The sequence below is a fragment of the Haematobia irritans genome, chromosome 1 (genome assembly GCF_050003625.1).
Source record: "Haematobia irritans isolate KBUSLIRL chromosome 1, ASM5000362v1, whole genome shotgun sequence".
Classification (NCBI taxonomy): domain Eukaryota; kingdom Metazoa; phylum Arthropoda; class Insecta; order Diptera; family Muscidae; genus Haematobia; species Haematobia irritans.
In genome coordinates this window covers 278,957,765-278,981,730 of record NC_134397.1, presented here as the reverse complement: position 1 = coordinate 278,981,730, position 23,966 = coordinate 278,957,765, and the positions used below count along the sequence as shown (strand labels likewise).

Sequence of the window (23,966 nt, the reverse complement as noted above, 5' to 3'; positions counted from 1 at the left end):
CGCTTGTCTGAAACTTCACAATTTTATCAGATTGGGTTTAGCATTTTTTCGACAAAATTTTAATAATTTGTACCATTTTATGAATTCTTAAACTGTTTTTAACCAATTTGAAACGAAAAATAAATAATACCCATTAAAAATATGAAAAAAGCATGTTATAAAAAGTTGAATGAAAAGAACTTCCTGTGTAGTTAAAATAAAGAACATCATTGGGGGTACATCTTCTGGAAGTGCTTTTAAAGTTGTGCCAAATTTTTTTCTTAACATTCCGACTAACATAACATAATACGGTTTACATATGAGAAACAGACCCTCTCTTGCACTGTTAGAGAGAACCATCAAGTTTATGTTTAACTCCATTTTCTTAGCACTATGCTCTATGCAAATAGATAGTCACATTCAACCTCATCTTCTCAATAACTCCAACATATTCTTCAAAAGTTAAAGGAATATTTGTCACCATATTTAAATTGAATTTAATATTACGCCTTCATCATATTATGCCGATCATTAAGGAGACACAAATTACTTCGCACAAATTTTAAAATAAATTTAAGTATTGCTCTGAAACCTTCTGCCACTAACAACTTACATATTAAAAAGTTTGTCTCGCAGTCCAAACTTCATTGTTTGCAGCCACTGTGTGGTTTTAGCTAACAGTTTCAATTTGATTACATACTTTACAAAAACAACATTTATTTGCTTATGCCAAATTTAAAACTGGAAAAATTGGGCCTACAACTCGTCTTCTCTTTAATTTTAAAATTTTAATTTTCACAATCATCGCTGCCACACATTAATTCTCATAAATAGTCTCCATTTGGTTTACATGAGTTCTCATTGGAAGACATATGCAACTCAAAACTTGTGATTGGTATTTTTGCTCAATACATGTGCATCCCGAAAGGTGGATTCCTATCCCGCAGCTCACTACAAATAAGGCAACACTATTCTCTTTACTACAACATAATTAGCTAACGCACAGAGAGCAATAAACGAACCTAATACAGTTGATCAATGACATTCATTATTGAGAAAGCATACGATAAGCATAACAGAAATTGAACGGAGAAGTCAGTCAACATTTTAAAGAAATTACAGTTATAAAAGTCTGAAATAAATGTGAATTTATGATATTGAAAAGCAAAGAACGAAATAGTTAAGAAATTAAAGGAAATACTGCCCAAAATTGTAAGTCGTTTTCAAATAAAATTTGACGAAAGAAATATTTAAAAGAAAGTTGGATCTGTGGCTGAAATTAAATTCCCCATTCCTTCATCCCGGAGTACAAACCAAGCAAAAGCAGTGGTATTAGATTGGTGGCAAGAATAAGGTGTCGACATATATATTATATACAAATTCATATGGTTGGTAGTGCATGCAAAGTGGAGTATAACATTAGAGAATTTGGAGTATAACACATTTGGCTTTGTGCATATGGTAAGCCGACCAATGTTTATAGCTACAAATTTGTCAGAATTACGGCATCTAATATTATACTATTTTTCGGCTTATATTGCATGCTATTTATATAATATATAAATTTATTTGGATTATTTACAAAACACATATTTATATATACATATATATTTTTATTGTGATCTTACACATTTTCACATGAAAAATTGTTTGATTTGTGTTTGATATGAAGATTGGACATTTGGCAAAATTAAAACATTTCTTTCTTCTTTACAAACACGAAGATTACATATATCGAATAGGAAAAGAAAAATTTGAGTGCATTGAACTCTATCAATATTTTGTAGTACCAATTGTAGCTACTCCTTTGTGCTAACAAGTAAAACATATGTAAAGAACATCTGGTCCATAAATATCCAAACAATTTCAGATAGAGTCGTAGAGTTCTGGTACTTCTATTACATTTTTTCTGGGATTTTCAAAAACGATTATATCGATAACAACATTTATAATTAAAGTTCATCAATACTATTTCTCCACATGTAAACTGAACTTTGTGTTCTGTTTATAGAAATATATATTATTTTACAAAAAAAAAAATCCATCCAAATTATCATCGTATGTACTTCGACGAACTAAAAACTGCGTCCAGATTTTTATTTTACTTGTATTTTTAATAAAATTCTAATTAAATATATACAACACCAATAAATTTGAAGATTATATTTACTCAAAATCTAATTGAATATATATAACACCAATAAATTTGAAAATTAGGGCATACTAAAATACAATATCTCCCCCATATTTTTGTTCATGGAAGAATCTATGCTATATATAACATCAGTACTTGGACTGATAGCTTTTTGAAGCTCTAAAATCCATAGTAAAAGTATATATTTACGTATACATAACTCATTTAGAATCAATGATTTTAATTGGATGTTATTGTCTGCAATATATATGGAAAGAGTACTAACCACTGTTAATTGCAGTGTGCGTTTGGCTGTCGATACGCGAAATGTTTACATTGATGCTAATCATTTTTACTTTAGCATATTCTGTTTTTGTTACTCATTTAATTCGAAATAATCGATTGTTTCTACACCGTTAATTGTAAATACTCTATTTTTGTTACACATACATACACTGTTAGAAAAATATGTTTTTCATATGTTCCGATATAAACAAAATGTGTTTCGGGCACGATTTTAAACCACAATATACTTAAGTGCGAACATGTAATGTTCCTAAACTAACACTAAATGTTTGGGACATCTATGTTAATATGTTAGAATATATTATGTTTGGGGCATCAATGTTTCATAAAAATCATATGTGTGAATACAAACATATATAAATTTACAAATTTCGTCTAAACATACATATGTTGTGATATTTTATTCAAAGCGACAGAGAGAGAGAGAGAAATAGAGATGGAAACCGGGAGAGTTGACGAAAGATATCAATATAACACAGCAAAAGAGTCAAAAGAGAACAATTTCTGTGAAACCGCTTGTATGTTGTTTCGGAAAACTGTTTTATGATAAGGCCAAAAATTTGATATGTTTAAGTCTAAATATTATTTAATTTGAATAAAGAGAATATACATTCTGAACCAAGAGAATAGACATTTGAAAAACAAACAGCTTATGTTTTCGCCTTGAGAGCAGCATTTTATGTATGTGTGGACATGTGTTTTGTTTATCATTTTGGCATTATGGGCACAATTTTTTTCTTGGCTCGTTAAAAGAAATCAGGGGTCTTCATAAAAATAACGAAAGGGCACTATACTCTTTTTAGAGTTGGGACAGTAAAATGAAATAAGGAGGAAATAGTGAAAAATTACACAGTAAAATGTAAAAAAACAAACTTTAGATCCTCTTTATTAAAAAGTAGTCCACGAGGAGTTGACGGACACCATCAAATATAAAAGCGGGCATTAAGTTCGAGTTTTACAGCTAAAACAATTTAAAAAGTTTATTTTCTTTAAAATGAATTATTAAAGAAAAATAAAAGGAATTTTAGAGCGATGGTGTTAAATGCTAGTAAAAAACTGTTCACTCCTAAATAAATTTATGTTTATATTATAAAATTATGTATGTATGTTTATACTCGACTCCACGTTCTTCTTTTGTTAGTTTTTGAATTCCTTCCAAATTTTAAAGTTTTGTACAAAAACAGTTTTTTATTACAAGATTGTTATTTTTGCAATAAAAAATAATATTTTATCCAAAAATCAGTCAATTTCGTTTATATCAAGCACTGTTACTGACTATAAATCTTTAATAACGCACATTTCGAAGTTTCATTTAAAAAAAAAAAAAAATAATATAATATAAATATAAATGTTAAATTAAAAAAAAAAAAAAAAAAAATGTTCGGTCGGAGCAGGGATTGAACCCACGACCCTTTGCATGCAAGGCAGACATGCTAACCACTGCTCCACGTGGCAAACAAATGTATGTTTCTGTTAAATAATGTTATGTTTGCATAGGCTCGTGGGCGCTGCAAACTATGCTATATAAATGTAACTTAAAACGATAATTATCTACTGGTGACTATAACAGCTACGTAGCCCAGTGGATAGTGTGTTGGCTTACAAACTGTATGGTCCTCGGTTCGATTCTCCGTGCAGGCGAAAGGTAAAATTTAAAAAATTTATAAAAGTGAATAATTTCTTCAACATTATTTGTATTACAGAGAAAGGTTCCAATAACTAAAAAATTTCGTGGAAGTGAAAATTACGAGTATGTTAGGGAATGAGCACAATCGTGTTTGGGAAAAATTCTTCCAAGCATATAATATTTTTGGCTCAAAATGCTTCCAAACATATAATATGTTCACATAAAACAAACATATTAATGTTTCGGCAGTATGCAATAATATATGTGCTTCCTGCAAAATATGTTTGGAACATATGTTAAAGAAGCGATTTTTTTTGAGGGTGTACGAGTATACATTGAGCTACTCTGCTGTTGTTACAAATTATCTTTGAAATATTTTGATTTTTATACATATTTATTTTAACATTTCTGTTGTTTTTACATTGCCGTTTGAGATTGCTTGTAGATTCACATCTGCAAACACTGTTCTGTTGAATTAAATATTTAATTGTAATCTGTAAAGTTTTGACACTTACACCCATTTCACTGTTAAGGTGGGTATAAAGTTGGAGTTTAGCCGTTAAAATCGTCATTTTTTCACTAAAGTGAAAACTAAATCAGTAAAAAAGGTATAAAATTATACATTTTTGTTCCAGATTTCATTATAACTTAATGGGGAATAGCCCTAAGCAAATTTTAACAAAGTTTGTATTCCTAAAATGGATTATTAAATAAAAGTAATCGTGAAAAAATGACGATTTTATCGGCTAAACTCGAACTTAATACCCACCTTTGACTCTAATTTTCCATTTTCACGACAACAGGTTTTTTTTTTGCGATTTTCAAATTTCGAAGGCACTAGTGTTAACGTTTCAAATGTTGTGCGAAAATGTCTTCGCAAAAATTAATATTTTTCTCGGACCAATTGGTCACATATCACGACCCTCAGGTAAAAATACAAATGAACGACTTGGTACAACACCGATTCCACAACAATTTGCCAAAATCAACATTGGAGCCCTCTCTAAGGTCTATATACAACCATATGAATGAACTGGCAGATCCGAACTTTTATAATCCAGTTAACATCGAAGTTATAATTGCCAACGATCCACTGCCTGGAATGATAAGAACATCATCAAATATTACAAAGTAGTATTTTCGGTTGCCTTATTTCAGGAGCATGTCGTTTTCAACATTGCAGTCTTGCAAGGCGGCGACATGTTAAACCCAGTTTTAACATTCTTCGTTCACTTTCTAATCATAGTTTAAAATTTATCATTAAGAACACGAATTACTGTCAAATGAAATTAATTAATGAATTTATCATCTTAACTTTCCATGAAAATAATTCCTTTTTTTATCTATTAGTGGTAACTCTACTTTAAATCGTCAAGCAAGAAAAGCTTTATATAATCTAAGCCTAGTTGTCTCACTCGAACTGAATTGTTCTCTCTTTCATTGTAATATATAATGTTCATAAGTTATCATAACTTGCTTTACAGAGAAATGCGTCTTCTATGCTAAGAAAAATTCGCATTCGTATTTTAAGAGTATGAAATCATTGGCCTTATGACAATATATTTTTCAGTGTATGAAAGCAGGCATTATGCATTTTATACAGTTTCCAAATTACAGATGTTACAGTTTAAAATGACTTGTTTTTAAATTATGCCACGAAATCTGACAAATTTTGATAATTTTCATCTTCGACAATAGACGATAGAGCGTGGATATCCTCAGAAGAACTGAGTTATATATGCTATTGGCAATGAATAGAAAAATATGAGTTCCATATTAAATTCTCCCTATTTATTCCTTTCAATATTTGTCGGCAAGAGTTACCACCTGTTCGGTTGCTGACTATATTAAAAAAAATCAACATATCAAGAGAAGAAAACGTATGTATTGACCTTGAACAATGTGGTATTATGAATAAATTTGTACGTGATATAATTAAAATAATTTCGTGGATAGCATCAATCTTTAAGTGCTAAATAAGTTGAATACGTTTCAAAAAGCACGCATTAAATTAATTTATTTTAATTCATATTTAGCAATAATTGCATTAACTGACACTTATACAAATGTTTTTAAATATTTGTCAATCATAGACACAAACTGAATTGCCCTTTTAGAACAGGAACACTCTATTTCAGAAAGTGAATGTACCCGTGAGCAAGTAATTCAACACGTCAAAATAAATAATAGGAATTCTCCAAACGTGTGTATTGACCAAAGACAATACACATTAGAAGATGGGAAATTGGCCTGCGTCATACTAAATGTTGCATTGACGGCGCTAGGTCCATACATGTTTGTAATTTCTTTTATTTGCATTTTTTAATGAAAAACTGAATTTATTAAATTGAACAAAGGTAAATTTTGAGCAATAAATTAAAAATTATATTTTCCCGTTTGTTCCAAGATATTTCAAACTCTTAATTTCTTTTTATTTGCACTTTAAAGTGTCGATCCAAACGCGTAAACGACAAGTATGGACCTAGCGCGGTCAATGGTTTGATGTTCTCAGCAGCCAATTTCCCATCTTCTAAAGTCTGTTGTCTTTGGTATTGACATGAAGGCCTTTGTGGACAAACGTGGCCATATTTATTTACCTTTAAAGCCTAGTACTAAGATCACATTTTCGCACGAAAAACTGTTATACTCCATACAAAAAACGTTAGCGCGGAATAAATGCGCAATCTTTGTTTTGAGCATTTTCAAACACATATTTAAACAACCATGGATTTTTCGCACGGAAAAATAGGCAGGCATATTATTTCGCATAAATAAGTTAACATTCCTGGGTTTGAGTCCCTATTTACGGAGATAGATGAAGATACTCGTTTTTCGCAGAAACGAACTTAGTACTAAGCATTAGGAAGAAAGAGCTATTTTTTGTTGATATCATTTTACGCAATGCCTTCGAAAACATATGTAGCATACAAAGAGTTTTCAGCCCCTGCCAATATTTTGGAACTATACATCTCTCCCCTGGACCTTCATAACCTAGTATATGCAATGAAAAGTTTGAGAAGTGGCCATATAAGGTCGTCCAAATGTTTTCCACATTTTGGAGGTGTCCGCACTCAAAATAAGTTTACTTGGATCCAAAGAATTGACTTTCCCTTAAGGATGTTGGTATTGATTTCGAGCCAAAGATGCGTTTAAAAATCTAAATACTTCAAAGTAAAAACGGGTTTCTTAATACCAAGAAGAAGAAACACAAAAATGCTAAGTGCTCAAAATAAGTCTTAGCCTACATTTGAAGCGTTTTTATTTTATACCTAAAGATTCAATATTTCAGTTAATTTAAGGAATATTTCTTTTAACCAAAAATGTGTTTATTTACTTTAAAGAAAATTTGCCTTAGTTCGAAGACATTAACGGAGGGAAGCAAAATTCCAAAATTTGTGTCCTAAATTTAATAAAACAAGTTTATGAAGCAACAATTACAAACTTTGTTTTAATTAAAATTTCATTATTTTAAAGAAATTTGCCTTAATATTTTATAATTCGCTCATCCCAAAAATTTAGGTTCCGTATATTTAAAATCAAGCAAATATTTTTTTCAGTGCAGTTAGAGTGTCCAAGTTTGAGAGGCTTCACTGCAATAAGATTTACCTCCAATGGAAACTTCTTTCCTTGATTATTTATTTTCATTTCTGCTTTTTCAATTTCGAACTTTGTGGTTGCTCGATTCGGCAAAGTCGAAATTAAGTAAATTAGTCAGGCTAGTTTCCAATTGAATAAATAATTTTAAGTATTCTCATTGGCATTAGCAGTAGTTTTCTTTTCTGCCTGCCAACATCCCATTGGTTCCCGATGATGACCTTAAGTACATGGTGAAAATTTAATACGCTTAGTTGATTTAAGCTAAAACGAATTAAAATATTTTCATTTAAAATGAATCACCTCGAAAGTTTGTATATGTGCATGGAAGTGTGTAAGTGAACGCCAATTATTCGCGGCTGTTGTAAAATAAATTTTCATTCTTATAATTATTTGAGGAGGCATAATTGAGTGCACCGTTGTAATTGCGGCTTTCAAATTGCATTGCCGCGATAGCCCATTGTTGTTCAACGCTGACAGTTTGCCTTTCACTTTCATTTAATCAATGAATGAATAAAGGAACAAACAGATGGACCGACAGACTCATGTAAGAGTCCCTTCAATTACAAACAACACCTGTTGCTATACTCTAATAATAAATAAAACAAAACCTAGACTAGTATCTATGGAAAATGTCGGTTATTGTTGCTAATTTTCCATCTCGAATACTATAGGCATGGGTTTATGCGATGCTATTGCCATTTGACAGATGTCATATTTCGAGTGTAAGCTAGGGATATTGATTTCAAGCTCATTGGATTATCGCCGGATAACAATCACAAGTTGGGAAAAATGGGTACCTGGGTACTGGTACGTCTCATCATATTGAGTAATATATGTTCACTGTGAATTATGTAATTATTTTGTTAGGGTTATGTAAAACAAATCGGTGCAGATAAGGTGATATTCCAATCAACATCAATCTGCTAGAACAATGAGAAATAACAATCGACTATCTTGTCGTGATATTCGAAAGAATTTCTCACATACATTGGGACATGAATACATTATTCTTGATTTGTTTCTCCTAGATTCAGGAACGGGTTTGAATTTATTCAAAGATTTGAGGAGTGCAAAGTTCTATTTTGCAATGCAAATATGTTCCCAAATTAATCATAAATCAATTCCATATCACGCGAGCATTGTCTAAGCCATATCAAAAGTCAAATGCATTCCAATAGCGCAATTGAAATATGATCATGTAATTTCATTTAAATTTTGATTTAATTAATTTAAAGGTAAAATCATTTGTACGAAAACTATAAGTTCACAATATTTAATATAAAAACATTAAAAAAAATTAGTAACAATTTACAAGTACAAATTTGTTCATAACACACAGGTGGGAAAAATATATTTTTGATTAGCATTGGAAATGCGTTTATTAATTATTAAGAACATTACATTTATCGTGGTGAAATTGGTTTCTTGCCACAACATCATCGTCAAAATCCCAAATCACACTCTAAAAGGTTACTTTAAAGATTGTTGTGGTGAACTTCTCTTTTATCAATGAGGGCTGTCCGATACTATGCAAAGCTCAATGATAGCCGAGGCCGAATGTCATTTCACATTGCAGTGAGGCCACCTAGAGAAACTATGAAAAATTCAGAAATGTTACCGCTGACAAAAATCAGGGTTTTGGCGAAAATAACCAACCCGATTTCTTTTTAATTTCAATTTCCAATATGTAGTATAATTTAAATCGTTATGTTCAAAATATTTTAAACGCATTGTCAAAATGAAAAAAGAACCATAGCGTGACGTGTTTGCTTAGTTCATGGGACTAGTTAAGATCCACTTAGTTTTTTATTTATTTTTAAGTTAAAAATAATAATGCATTTGTGTTGACAAAAATATGCAAATTTTAACCGGTGATTTTTTCGAAATTGATGACGTGCAAAGTTGTGTGTTTAGTTTTTGTTTAACATACTGAAATATTTTCCTAATTGAAACAAACATTCGAATGAAATTACTTTTGAGAGATCACAAAAAGATTTTAACATCGTCCATTCTACAGCAAATACACAGAAAAAAATACATTACATAACATAGATTATAAGACTTAAGGTTTAGGAGGCAGACTTTTTGACTGCAAACCCTACAAGTGTTGATTTTGAGAGGATGACTAAGTGTTAGTATATTTCATAATTGCACTGAAAAAATATTGACCGAATATAAAATATAATTTTTATTTAATTTTTAACTTTAGTAGTAACATAGCCGCTGAAATTGTTAAACACTGCAAAAAAAAAATTGAAGAACTATTATGCAACAAATGTATTTAAAATAAATAAATTTTAATCAAAGGAAAGTTGTAAATCTTAGCTTCAAGGATTTTATTCATTAAATTTACGACACGTATCAATCTTTCAACTTTGCGTCCCTTAGAGTCATGAGTCTTTGAAGTAAGGCAAATTTGCCTTAAAATAATAATAAACAGTTTTGACTTAAATAAATAATCGTTGAATCAACTGAGATATTGAATCTTTGGATTAAAGATAAAAAAAAATTGAGGAATATGGAACTTGGGTTTATTTTTTTCTAATTAAGAAAATATCTTTTATTTTGAGAATATATTATTTAACTGCAAGAATTCTATAAAGATATAATTCTTGTGCATAGGTTAGTCAAATAAATAAAATAAATAAATAAATGTGGATTTTTAAATGTGGATGTAAAAACATTAATTGAAAGTGGCAAAGAATCAATATCATATATTTTATGTTTAATTTAAAAACTAATTGGAACAATTGTTTTCGTAATGTCCGTGTACATAATTAACAAAGAACCACCCTAATGTTCATAGGTAGCCTAATTATTATTGTAACCCATGAGAATAATCGCATTTGTCTGATGATTGGTTCTGTAGTGACATGTGATACTCGAATTGCATGTTTGCCAAGCCCACCAAAATTAAAAGTGCACAACTCTGATTATCGTGTGGCAATCATGGAATGAATCGAGAGGGGGGGAGGGGGGGATAGTATCGATTACACACTTGAGTGACATTAATTAAAACAAAATCAACAACAACAACAATCAAGCTGTCTCCTCTTTTGCTAGACGATATGCTAGTATAGATTTTTTGTTATCATCGGGGGAAAATGAAAGCTGAGACACTGTTTTGTGTTGATTTCTTTAGACGCTACCAGCAATGTACATTCACTCCAGATGCAGCAAACGATACATCACGCATAAAGCAGACTAGGTAACAACAGGTGTTTGTGGGATTTCCCCAGCAAAACTCCATCTCATAATCAGTTTTCACATAAAAAAAGAGAATAAGAAATTCCAGTGAATTGCTATTCATGCTAAAGCTTATTCCAATTCATAGCCAATATGAATGTTCGACTACAGAACTTGTTTGGGGAATTTTCCTAAGCGGAGGAATGCAGATGTTCTCTTCTTTTAATGTGGTTTAGCCAATATCGTGTAGTTCAAATTGGGATGAGTGAATTGCTCATAATTTGCTAACAATAATTTCTTTGGACAAAATAAGTCCCATTTTTTTAGATTTTTCTTTAAGCCTATCTAAACTTAGTTAGGAAGAACCATCGTAATATTGTTAAAATTAATTTTATTTGATTTTTTGGGGAAATTTTTCATACTCGTATACATATATACACATATATTTCATATTGTATACACAGAAAAAAATATCACGACATTTTTTCCAATTAAAACTTTAATTGAGTTTAGAAAAAAAATCTATTAAAATTTAATTGATTCAACAACTTTTCTAATGAAACAAAAATCAATCACAAGAAATTATTTTTTAATTTAATTTCTGTGATTGTATTTCAATTAAAATTAAATTGGATCAATTAATTTCGTGATTGGAGACAAAAAATATTTTTTGTGAGTAGGAACAGAGAAGTAGACGCAAGTCACGTTTTTTGTTCATATCAAATTATTTGGTATAATTTTATTTCGATAATTTCCGCAGCCTAATGGATTTTAATTTATAATTTGTTACAAAGTCCTTAGCGTTGTACAAAGTTTAAGGTGGGCACAATTTAGGAAAAATTTACTGGTATAAACCAATTCAAAATTATTTGGAACAAAATTCGAATTTCAAAAAACTTCGTTTTTTAAAAAAAAAAATTTCATACTTAGAGTTCAAGTCCTCCGACAGAAAATTTAACAATCAATTTCAATTTTAATGAACTTTATTAAAGTTTAATTGGTTTTGGAAATGTTCGCCGTTTTTTCTGGTATAGGTTTAAAAAAATTGGTATCCAAAATACCGGTCCTTACCATAACAACTTCTTTATCAATATTATAATAGACTTCTCTTTATGTAGAGGTTATATTTAAAAATTAACGTAATTAGCGTAATGGTCAAATGTTAAACTACTGGACTGAAATATAATTTATTAAAGGTATGTTTTGAACAGTTGGGTAAAATTATTGTAAACAAGTGTAATTAAATGTACATATTTATAAATTTGAACAATAAACTATTCGACAGATCTATTGACCCTTGAACAAATATGACATGTTTCCGTCAATCCAATAACAATTTAAGAATTTTAATCAATCTCTCATTTCTGTAGCCAAATAGTTGTATTATAATATCCTGTATTAGTATTCATTTTGAAACCATCGATAAGAATAATGAAAATGAGATGAATTTAAATAAGTAAACGGTGAAATATCAAAATTGTCTATGCCAAATGATTTAACTTTACCATCAAGCACATTGCACTACAAGCGCTTACAATGTATTTCAGTTAATGCAATTTTTGGCATCATGGTAAAATTAATGTACGGACAATTTTTCGAAAATATTTTGGCTTTTCTACATTATTGAACATACATACATACTCGTATACTTGAAAAATTGAAAGATATTATGTAAAGAAATTCTGAAGATATTGGATTGAAAATTGTAAATGAAACACGTCAGAAAGAATTGGAATAATTTTACTTTTCTTCTAATACATGACTCAGGACATATAGTCCTGATATAAAACCCCATGTTCCGATATTCCGCAAGATTTTTTCCTTTTAGCAAAAAAATGGAGATACTCTCGGACTCCAATATAGTTTTAATTTGCACAATAGGGACTTAAGTTAATAAGATTAAGGGTTAAGAAATTATGGCCAAATGAAAATTTTGCCATTGCGAATTTCGGAACATGGGGTATATCCAAACGTTACATATCTTCAAAGATTGGAAACTACTGTGAATAATCTTTCAAACTATTGGTGAATGCCATCTGAACACATCTTTCAAACCTAATTTGGAACATGCATTGGAGGAGTTGTCTTAGAAAATTCTTTGATTATTAGATTTTTGTTACTCCAAATAGGTTTTACATCATCATGACTTAGTTTGCTTGACAAATTATGATTTTGGTTGTGCGCCTTCCTCGACATGTTTATTTTATTCACATTGACAACTTTTTTTCATTATAACATGTACATATAACAAAATTTTTTTCGAACAGACATTTTTATATTTGTCTCTTTTTGGGAATTCCCTTTTAGGGGAATACTTTACTATTCAATCCTGAGTTATTTCTGATTCATATCAAAAATGTAACGCAGTCATAGATTTGTAAAGTAAACAAACGATGTACTAATTTTTCCGCAACGTATTTTAATTTTATTTTCAAGGAAATTGGATGATACAACATTAACCCTTTCACTACCGAAATAAAACTTGTGTTAAAAACTTTAATTTTTCTTCTGTTTTTACTTGTACTAACAGCATGTAGTACAATTACTTCAAGAGCTATTACAATGAGTTTGTTCTGAAAACTTGATTCTTGAATTGCGACCAAACGACCTTAGGTAAATGAGCACTATTTGCCCTATAATATCTTTCAAAGTGTGAGAAAAAATACAAAAACGAACTCGAAAGAGTATAGGCTACAGTTTTTGTATAAATATTAATTTACTAGAAACATACAGCAGAAAAACTGTCTGAAAGAAGTTTATAAAAATGTATTTTAGTGCTCACCACTATGGAAAATATTTATAGCTTATTTAGATTAAAGCCTCTACTTTAAAACAACATCGAGAAATAAATCGAAACTAAGTGGCAAAATACAATTTAGTGTTTTTTTCGAATGTCCTTCTAAGTGGACATCGGTAGTGAAAGGGTTAAAACAAACAACTATTAAACAATCAAACAGTACATTTTCATTTGTCAACGATTTCTTTATTTGTGTAGTTGTTAACGGTATAGAATAATATGCACTAGCAAAAGTCATGGTGAAAATTGAATTATGTATAAAGACATACGAATTTTACTGAGGGACGCAAATTTCAATAACTTGTGTCTTAAATTTAATAAAAAAAAATTATTTATGTTAAAGAAATTTGTCCTTAATACTTTGCAAATGGCATCCTAATATTTAGGTTTAATATCACGCAAATATTTTTTTCAAATATTTGGTATGGGTCTTGAAGTTGCGAAGTAGCGTTGGCATTGAATTTTTGTTTTACCTGCCTTTTTCAGTTTGAACCCAAGTAGATAGCAGTATATCTGATATATAAACTAATGAGCTGAATTATGTAATGGTAAAAAAGTTCTTTCTTTTGAATTTAAAAATATGAAAAATATCCGAAAATAATAAAAATATGTAATATAAATGGAAACATTTATATTTTTTCTATTTCCAGAATTTGCAAAGTATCATAAACATAATACCAAATATTTCATTGTTTTGCCATTATTTTTGTCTTTGAATGGTCCAAGTTTTAATAGACGATTTCAATGTGTGGAAATTTTGGAGAGGAAATGTACTTAAATTAAATTACCGAGCTCCTTAATATACCTTTTCATGCTAGAAGACTACAACTGCAAAAGAAGATTATAAATCTGCAACCTGGAACTAAGAATTGAACTTGATATTCTATGCAGGTAAGTTTTAGCAAAATTAACTTTTAATTGAACAAAATTAAATTCGAATTATTCTGTTTACTTTCAGAAAAACTAATTTAGCTTACAGGCTGCTGATTTATTGGAAATCTAGGCGCATTTACATATTAGAAGGAACATGCTGACATGGTTATTATGATAAGGAAGATAATGATTTATATAGTCTATTTTTTTCACCCTATAATTGTTATTGATAGCAATTGTATGTGTAAGTTATGTTAGAACAAAACACAAATGACAAGAACCAAATTTATTTGTCTATTGCATAATTCAAAAAATAATAAAATATTAAATATGTTTTATAAGAAACACATATTTTCTTTTATTTCAAATAAAACTAAATACGATTTTGGGGTCGCAATATATAAATTTTTTGATTGAAATTTATAGCCAATTTCAATTAATTATTTAATTGAATGAATCAAATAGTTGATTGATTTTTGTCGCGAAATTAATTAAAATTTTAATTGATTCAATTAAAACTGTGATTGAATTGTGATTGTGATTGTTAAAAATCAATCACGTTTTTAATTGATTCAATCACACAATTAATTGATTCCGTTACAAAAGTCAATTACATTTTTAATTGAAAATCGTGTTGGTTTTCAATCAAAATGGGTGATTGATACTATCATTTTCGTGATTGAAGACATTTCATTTAAAAAAATGATTGAATCCGCGATTTTCGTGATTGAAATCAAAAATTTTTTTTTGTGTGTATGATCACTTCAACCATGTTTCGAGAGCAAAATGTTATTTTTGGACGGAGAACATGTAACATGTTTGCGGCAACCATGTTATTTTCTCAAAAAGCATATGTCTGACTTCGGCAACCATGTATATGTTTGCCGAGAAAACACCATTTTTGCGACAAAAATGTTCCATGGTCAAAAAAGTAACATTTTGCTCTCGAAAAATGGTTGAGGTGATCATATTCCTTCTCTGCGTGTACTTCAGAAAAAAGAAAATGTCATTGGGCTGGGGAAAATTTCTTACAATATTTTAAAAATTTGCTAAAGCAGAGTTTTTTTGTAATAAACATAATTTAATTTTGGCTTCAGTTTAACGAGTGACTTTGTTTTCTGTATTTACAATTGGCCAGAATTAACTAAGGACATAACAACGCAAACACAAAATTTTAAGTCTATTAACACATTTGTGTTTTGTCTTTCCGAAAATATCGAACCCTATAATTCCATATCAATTAAAAAAAAATGTCGTTTTAGATTTTTGTTTTTATTTTTAGTGCAAATCACTAGTGGTCGCCGGTGAATTTTAATTGTAATTGTCATTAAATGATTTGTGCAATAACAGCAAAAAACAGAAGAATATGCAAACGTCACAGCCGATACCACGGCATATACAACTTTTTTCCCAGCACATTCAATTAATGATGGACGATGTTACACGGCTTTATTATCGCTAAATATCCAATGAGGGTGATGATGGACCAAAATCTCCCCAACGAATATAACACATTTGCGAATGTTCTAACAAATATCGAGTTAAATATTCACTTGTAGTTATTATTTAATATTACATGAAGAGCGAAATGAAAAGAATAACAAAAAAACAAACACAAACTAGAAGAGAGCAATATAAAGAGAGTGTTATAACCCAACAAACAAATGTTGGCGTGTGCCAATAAACCGAGTCAGTCGATATGACATAATATCCAACTACCAGCTCAAACATGTTGTTTGGCTGGATTCCCCAAATAAGAGCTGTGATCTACGCCACAGTAAATGCGTCAACAGCATCTGTTGTGAATCAATTCAGCTACTCTCTGTGCTAGCACTCGGCTTGAAGCGTACTATAACAAGTCTCGTGCCTTAAGAGTACGAGATTCAATAGAAATCGTAAAGGCCCGGTTGTAGTTAAATTTCAATTGAATGTTCGGATGTGAGTGTTTGTATGACTGTATGGGGGATGTCCGAGGTAGGAAAAACGAACGAAAACCAAAATACACAAAACAATCTTACGAACATACGAACGAACACGTGCTGCAGTTTCTGCTGTGCGCTTTTTTCAGCATAGCATGCCATGGCAATTCGCGTATATAAAAGTAACTCTTCAATGGAGGTTCTGATTAGTCTTTGAAACGCTCTTTTGTTTGTAACGTTTGTCGTGCAAAGAACAGGAAACGGAAATTTAAAATTTGACAAAATATAAAAGGAGCCAAACTAATTAAATTAAAAAAGACATAAAAGAACTTTACTGTTGCAAAATATATTAATTCAAAAACTGAATAAAACAAGAACTTGTTTACAAAAAAAGTTTACAAAAAATACTGAAGTAATATTTTCCGTGACCGTGATTCAAACAAAAGTATGTATAAATAATACATTTAAGTGAAAGTTTAAAATGCAAATGAAAATATTTGAAATATTTCAAATCCAATTGAACTGAATAAAGAAAAGTATGGAATATTTTAAAACAAAATTACACCTTATGCAAGGATGTAAACAATAATGAAAGTGATGGGAAAAAATAGAAAACGCTAAACTCAATGAGAAATGTTCAAGTAATCATTGTTCATTCTCTGTTAATTTCCACTCATAATTTTCTACACGCACACATACACAGAAAACCAATACATTTTCCCGATATAGTTTTTGCACATGAAATTTGTGCGAGTTCCTGAAAAACAGTAACTTATCCTTTAGAACAAATCTGTGGATTGCAATCCCTACAGACTAGAAATTTTAAAAGTAAATAACATTTCACTTCCAAGCCATTAATGCAAAAAACTATTTTTGATTTTAGTTTTTTTTTTTTAACATTTTCTGAAAAATTTTACAGCCCATTGCAATTTTCTTTATCACTCATCCCTATCTCAAAAAATTTTATGAACTAAAAAATTCCATGTTCAAAGTGAAACATACTGAAAGAAGATTTTTTTCTTTTCAGAAATTTTAGAAATCAAAGATTTATTTAAAAAAAAAAACTTTATTTAAAACAAATAAAAATGTTTAGAGACAATCGGTGAATCGTTTGTCATAAATGCAGTTCAATTACACTCAAAGACAATGCTTTCGAAGAAAGGAACATTTTGTTTGTCTAAACATTCGCTAAAGAAGAACGTATTTTTTCTTTGCGTGCAGAATAAAATTTCAAAAAATGATCTACTGCATGGTTAATAATGTCATGGACGCAAATTATGTTTCCTTTACTTTTAGTTCATTTTCTCTTTTATGAGAAATTTTAGACAATAGAAATTACCTTTTCCTAAATATTTTCTTTAACATCAAATAATTCCAACTTTGTGATTTTTTTTTGCTTTTAAGCATCGAAAGAAAACTTCGTTTGTCAATTACATTCCTCAGTGTAGTTAAAAATAAATCTTAAAATGCGGAGAACAAGTTTGTTCTATTTTCGTAGAGTTACACGCAAAGAAAAAAAAAACGTTTGGAAAACGTGTACCGAAAACGTTTTTCTTTTGTTAGAGTTTTTTGAATTGCTTTTATCGCCAAAAAAATTCGGCTGTTACAAAATTTTTATTTTTTCAATAAAAAAGTTATTTTTGAACCAACAACACAGTCCATTTCGTTTATATCAAACACTGTTCTTTTCTGACTTTAGGTCTTTAATAAGACATATCTTATAGTAAAAATTTAATATAGTAGAATGTAATGTTGAACATTTCTTCGGAATCTTCCGACCATATCTGGAATATATGTAAAAAAAAAAACAAAAAAAAAACAAAACTTTGGTCGAAGCAGAGATCGAACCCACGACCTTTGGCATGCAAGTCGGACGTAGCAACCACTGCTCCACGGTGCCCAACTAAATGTATTTTTCTGTTAAATAAACTTTGTTTGCTATATAAATATAACTTATATGGATAATTTTCTATTGATGACAATCACGGCTACATAGCTCAGTGGATAGTGTGTTGGCTTACAAATTGCATGGTCCGCGGTTCGATTCTCCGTCCAGGCGAAAGGTAAAAAAATTTTTAAATTTATAAAATCGTATAATTTCTTCTACATTGTTTGTATTACAGAAGAAGGTGCTAATAGATAAAAAAAACTTCGTGAAAGTGAGAAAGATGTGAGGGAAAATGCAATTAGCTAGAAAAAATTTTTTTGGAGGTAGTCTTTATGAAATTGATTTTACATCCTGGAAAAGAATACACGTTTATCACAAAAAGTATATACTTTTCTTCCAAATGCACTTCCTTTCAACGAAAAGCAAATGAGAAACGAACTTTGTTTGTCTAAAATTTCGTTTGGGAGGAAAGAATTATTTTTTTTTGCATGTAGCTCATTTTTTCCATAAAGCAGATTACTTCTGGGTACACTGAAAACTTAAAATAACCCTAGCTAAAGATGACAAAAAAAACCTTTTAAAATATGCTAAGAAGCCAGATATTTTCGCAATGGATTAGCACAGATCCTCTTAATAGTATTAATTAAAACTTTCAATTCTAAGAATATTAGTTTTATTATTTTTGTTTATTTAATGAAAAATATCAAAATAATTAATTATTGCTTATGATATGTGTATGAAATTTTGGAACAATTGCGTATATACAAAAAAAAAAAACAATAAATCCACCAGGAAGGTAAATTTTGGTTATTTTACAATATTTTAACTAAACTGTATTACAAACGCAGATGTCATGCTGATTTAAATTAAATTAAATTAAATATGTTCCGACAAAATAAGTAAATACATATGTTCTGACAAATATTTGGATACATCATAGACTGTGAAAACAACCCAGTCAGAAATTTCTGATGGTTATAAATATTGAGCGTTGTATGTTAACAGCGTTGGAAGCTAACGTTGAAACAACACTTGCTAAACAAATTAATTGACATAATTATCGTTGAAAATCCATTTTCCATCAATGTTTAAGGTTTTTTAATGGATAATGGAGGTATTACTGTTGATATGAATTGATTTAGAATAGGATAATATTCCTTTTTCATATAAATTGAATGTGTACATTAAAAATACAGTGAAACCACCAGGAAGAACAATTTTGGTTAATTTTACAAATGTAGGCAATTGTAGAAAGTTTTAACTAAACTAAATGCTGACATCACGCCGATATCACAAATATAAGTAAATATTAAAATTTTATGGACATAATCACTTTTTTTCACAAGTTAAAGATAATTTCGTTGTTTGAAGGAAAAAATTGGAGTTCAAAATTGCAAGAATGTTCTCTTGGCGCATTTGGGGTAAAATGTAAAAATTTTAAGAAATTCTGAACTATTTTATTAGAAATACGGATATTTATGTATAATTTTTTCCTTTTTTAGTTCATTTAACCAACCTACGCAAAAAATTATTAATGTAAAGGAAACTTTCTCAAAACACAATAATTTCCTGAACTTGAATAGAGTTAAAGTGACTTTAGTGTCCTAGAGGGTTCACTTTTTTAAATGTGGTTTTTTGAATGGAAGATGTATAAAGTAGTCAAATTAAAAACTACAATTTGAACTATTTATATACCAATCATTAATAATGAAAACATTTTTTTTGTTCAGTGCTTTTACTGGTTGCAAAAACCATCGATACACCGTATATCGATGTTATCATTTGTCAAAAGCGCATAAAATATTGTTTTCATGACGCTTTGAAAATGTTGTTACATACAATCGATACACCGTAGAATGATGTTATCATTTTGCGGTTGTAACAACGCTTTTTCCCACAAGTAAAAGTCACTGGGAGCTAAATCAGGAGAATAAGGTGGGTGGTCAAGCAACTCGTACTTTAATTCGTTGATTTTAGCCATTGTTAAAACACTCTTGTGCGCTGGTGCGTTGTCTTGATGAAAAATTATTTTTTTGTGTTGTAAGCCAGGACGTTTTTCTCGAATTTGTACATTTAATTGAAACCAAAAGGTTGCAATAGTACTCTGAATTTATTGTTTTACCCTTTCGCAGATAGTCAATCAATAAAATACCTTTGAAGTCAAAAAACCGTTGCCATAACCTTACCAGCCGATTGAATTGTTTTTGCCTTCTTTGGGTCACTTCCTCCACCTCCAGCTTCAGTCCATTGTTTGGAGCCACCGTGGAGCAATGATTAGCATGCCCGCCTTGCATACACAAGGTCGTGGGTTCGATTCCTGCTTTGACCGAACACCAAAAAAGTTTTTCAGCGGTGGATTATCCCACCTCAGTAATGCTGGTGACATTTCTGAGGGTTTAAAAGCTTCTCTAAGTGGTTTCACTGCAATGTGGAACGCCGTTCGAACTCGGCTATAAAAAGGAGGTCCCTTGTCATTGAGCTTAACATGGAATCGGGCAGCAGTCAGTGATAAGAGAGAAGTTCACCAATGTGGTATCACTATGGACTGAATAGTCTTAGTGAGCCTGATACATTGGGCTGCCACCTAACCTAACCTAACCTAACATTGTTTGGATTGTTCTTTTGTCTCTGGAGTATGGTAGTGGATCCATGTCTCATCAACAGTTATGAAACGACGCTTAAAATCCATTTTATTTCGCATAAAACGATCCAAACAAGCTTGAGAATGTTCATTCTTATGCGTTTTTGATCGACTGTTAACAAATGCGGCACCCATCTTGCAGAAAGCTTTTTCATCTGTAGTTCTTCATGCAAAATTAAATGGACTCGATCATTTGAGATGCCCATGATATTAGCAATTTCACGCACTTTTATTCGTCGATCATTTAATACCATATCATGCACTTTGGCTACAATTTCTGTTGTTGTTGCGGTTTTTGGTTCATCTTCAATGCTTGTACGACCACGTTTAAATTCAGCAACCCAAGTTTACAAAACACTTAACTTTTTTCTGTTTATACCGCGAGCTAGGCTAAGAAGTTTCCGAACTGCCCTCGTAACATTTTTTTAATTTAACTTTTCCATTACTTTGTTACCACATCCCAATGTACAATTAACAATTTACATTTTATAGATACTATCTCTAATACCAATTAATTCCATGATTAAGATATTAGATCTATTCCGAACAATCTTATTTCTCTGTATAAACAGATGCATGCATTCACCTTTCAGATTGATTCTCAATTATAGTAGAATACAAACAATGTAGTGTAAAATTGTTCGGCGTTTATCAAAATGAGAAAATGGCAGTGAAGCAATAATGACTTGACAACGAAATTGAAAAACTTCAAAACATACATATAACACCTTATGAAGTTTATTATTCAAATATGCCGTTTGTAAATTTGATGACCATTTAGGAAAAGGCAACCCAAATACCAGTTATATTAAATTAAAGAAATATTATGGTGCCTCTCTAACATTGTTGCAAATAAAAATCAATAACAATTCAACCAACCAAATCTATGAAAATATTCCACATTGCTACTCTCGGTTTGGTTTAGTGAACGTTAGGCTTGCGCAATAGAATTTTCCTCGGCATGGGTGTCAGGGGTAGATTTGTGACTATTGCACAAGAGTTCATTAGCACGAATTCAAGAATAAATAATAGTTTATGCTTACATTGTAAATTTTCAGTTTATGAAGTTTAGTTGAGCAGATTGTTCTTTGCACTTCACAAATTCTCCCATGGAAATACGTTTCTATGCATACATAATAGAGTGGGATGCAGAAAAAATGAGAATTCCCATATTTAACACAACCCTGAAAGAGCAGATTTCAAGTTTCTGGTCAGTATATCGCGACCTTAGAATGACAAGGTTCTAAGTGAATAGGGATTTAGTATACACATAGAACCTTGTCATTCTAAGGTCGCGATATAGGACGCGATGTCAAAAGTGATCTGAACTATCTCGTGCGAAAATTTAACTAAATTGTATTCAAAATTTTGAGATTAATTAAATTAACGAAAATTTTCTTTTAGTTCATAGCATTGATTCATCCATTTGAGGCATGCTTGGAATGAAGTAAATTCGTTGGGGAAAATCTCTTTACAACAAAATATTTTTTCAATAAAAAAATAATAAATTTGTCCTCTTCTTAGATTAAGTTCAATAGCACCTATTTCGAATGTAATGAAACAAAAATGATATGATAATTTTTCTTTCAAGCAAAACATTTTTCACAGTCGAACTATAAAGAATGGGAGATGGAAATTACTTCAATATATAAGATATGCATTATTCTGAAACTATATTTTTCGCAGCTTTTTTAATGTAGCAATTCCAAAAGACAAGCGATAAAAACGTTGAATGAATTTGACATGGGCTTGTCATAGGATGGAAGTAGTTCTTCAACGTTTATAATAAGAAATTTTTGTTTCAAGAAAAAATGATTTCCACCAATAGAGAAGCACCTTATTGTAAATTGTTTCGTTCCATATAAAACTCTAATGTATAGAAATTCATTAAAAGGAGTTAAAAATACAAAGTAAAATGGGTGCTCTTCAAATTATGAAATTCACCATAGCGAAATTTTAATGTATATTCATTAACTATTCGTAAAATAAAAATCTTTGTAAAGCTATTTTCTTTTTTTATGATATTTTCATAATATTCTCCTTACATTGCCCCACCTTAATGTACATATTTACGAAAATAAACATATATTATATCTAATTACTGCAATTGGTATAAGTATAGTCTACAATGAAAATATACTTTAATGCTATTTCATAATACATTAGGGTGAATGACATGACAAATATACTTACACTCAAAGAAATTTATTAGTAGAATCATTGGTTTTTAACAATTTGTGGCATTTAGTGTAAGATAATACATTTTGTGACCAATTTTATGAAGATTTAGTTCATAATAAACGTTTTTTCTTATCTAGAAAAATAGCAATATGGAAATAGAATCAGGTTACACTTATTTATTTGAAAAACATTCCCTTGTCCCTCAGAAAGTAATATTAATGGCCGATAATATATGAAGAATTTATATAGAAAACTAAATCACTACAGTTTATCCTACAAACATTCATAGGCTAACATAAAGAATTTGGATTGATTAATTTGTATTAAAAAAAAGGTAATCAGTTAAAGGCCTTGCTTGAACAAAATAAATCATGAAGGACTATGAACCAAAAGATGTTTCTTAAAAAGTAAAAAAAAAAAGAAATATTTATTTTAACACACATCACTTTAGTTTTTATACATTGTATCTGTGAATTACAATAAGTTGCATTTGAAATTCATAAGAAAGAAAAAAACACGGTTACGGATAAATGCAAACGGTCAGTGCAAACAATGGTCACAATTTGAATTATTATTCAAACCAATGATTGAGAATTAGATGTTTGCGTTTTTTCCTTCATTTTTGATTTGTCCATTGTTACTTTGTTTAATTTTGTTACATTTTGTATCTCCATTGTTATGGTAACCAGCCAATAACTAGCAAATTATAATTGATTCAATGTACCGCAACGTAAGAAAAATCAAATTCGATTTTTTTTATATATATTCACCTTCCAGTCACTTTGGATGATAAGGAGAAATCTTTAGTGCAACCTAACGTTGTAAGGTAAACAGAGCT

At 30.1% G+C, this 23,966-nt stretch overlaps 1 protein-coding gene across 3 annotated transcripts in view; it reads left to right on the top strand.

Annotated features, from left to right (window-relative positions):
• Window positions 1-1,043: 1,043 nt before the first annotated feature.
• Window positions 1,044-23,966, top strand: part of e (nonribosomal peptide synthetase ebony) — a 64,170-nt gene continuing 41,247 nt past the window's right edge. For 2 of the 3 annotated variants that reach the window (XM_075296504.1, XM_075296487.1), the window contains exon 1: window positions 16,630-16,863. The gene's annotated coding sequence lies outside the window, so the exon portion shown is untranslated. Of the gene's footprint in view, window positions 1,192-16,629; window positions 16,864-23,966 lie in introns of those variants that run through there. The other variant, XM_075296496.1, reaches the window with a different exon arrangement.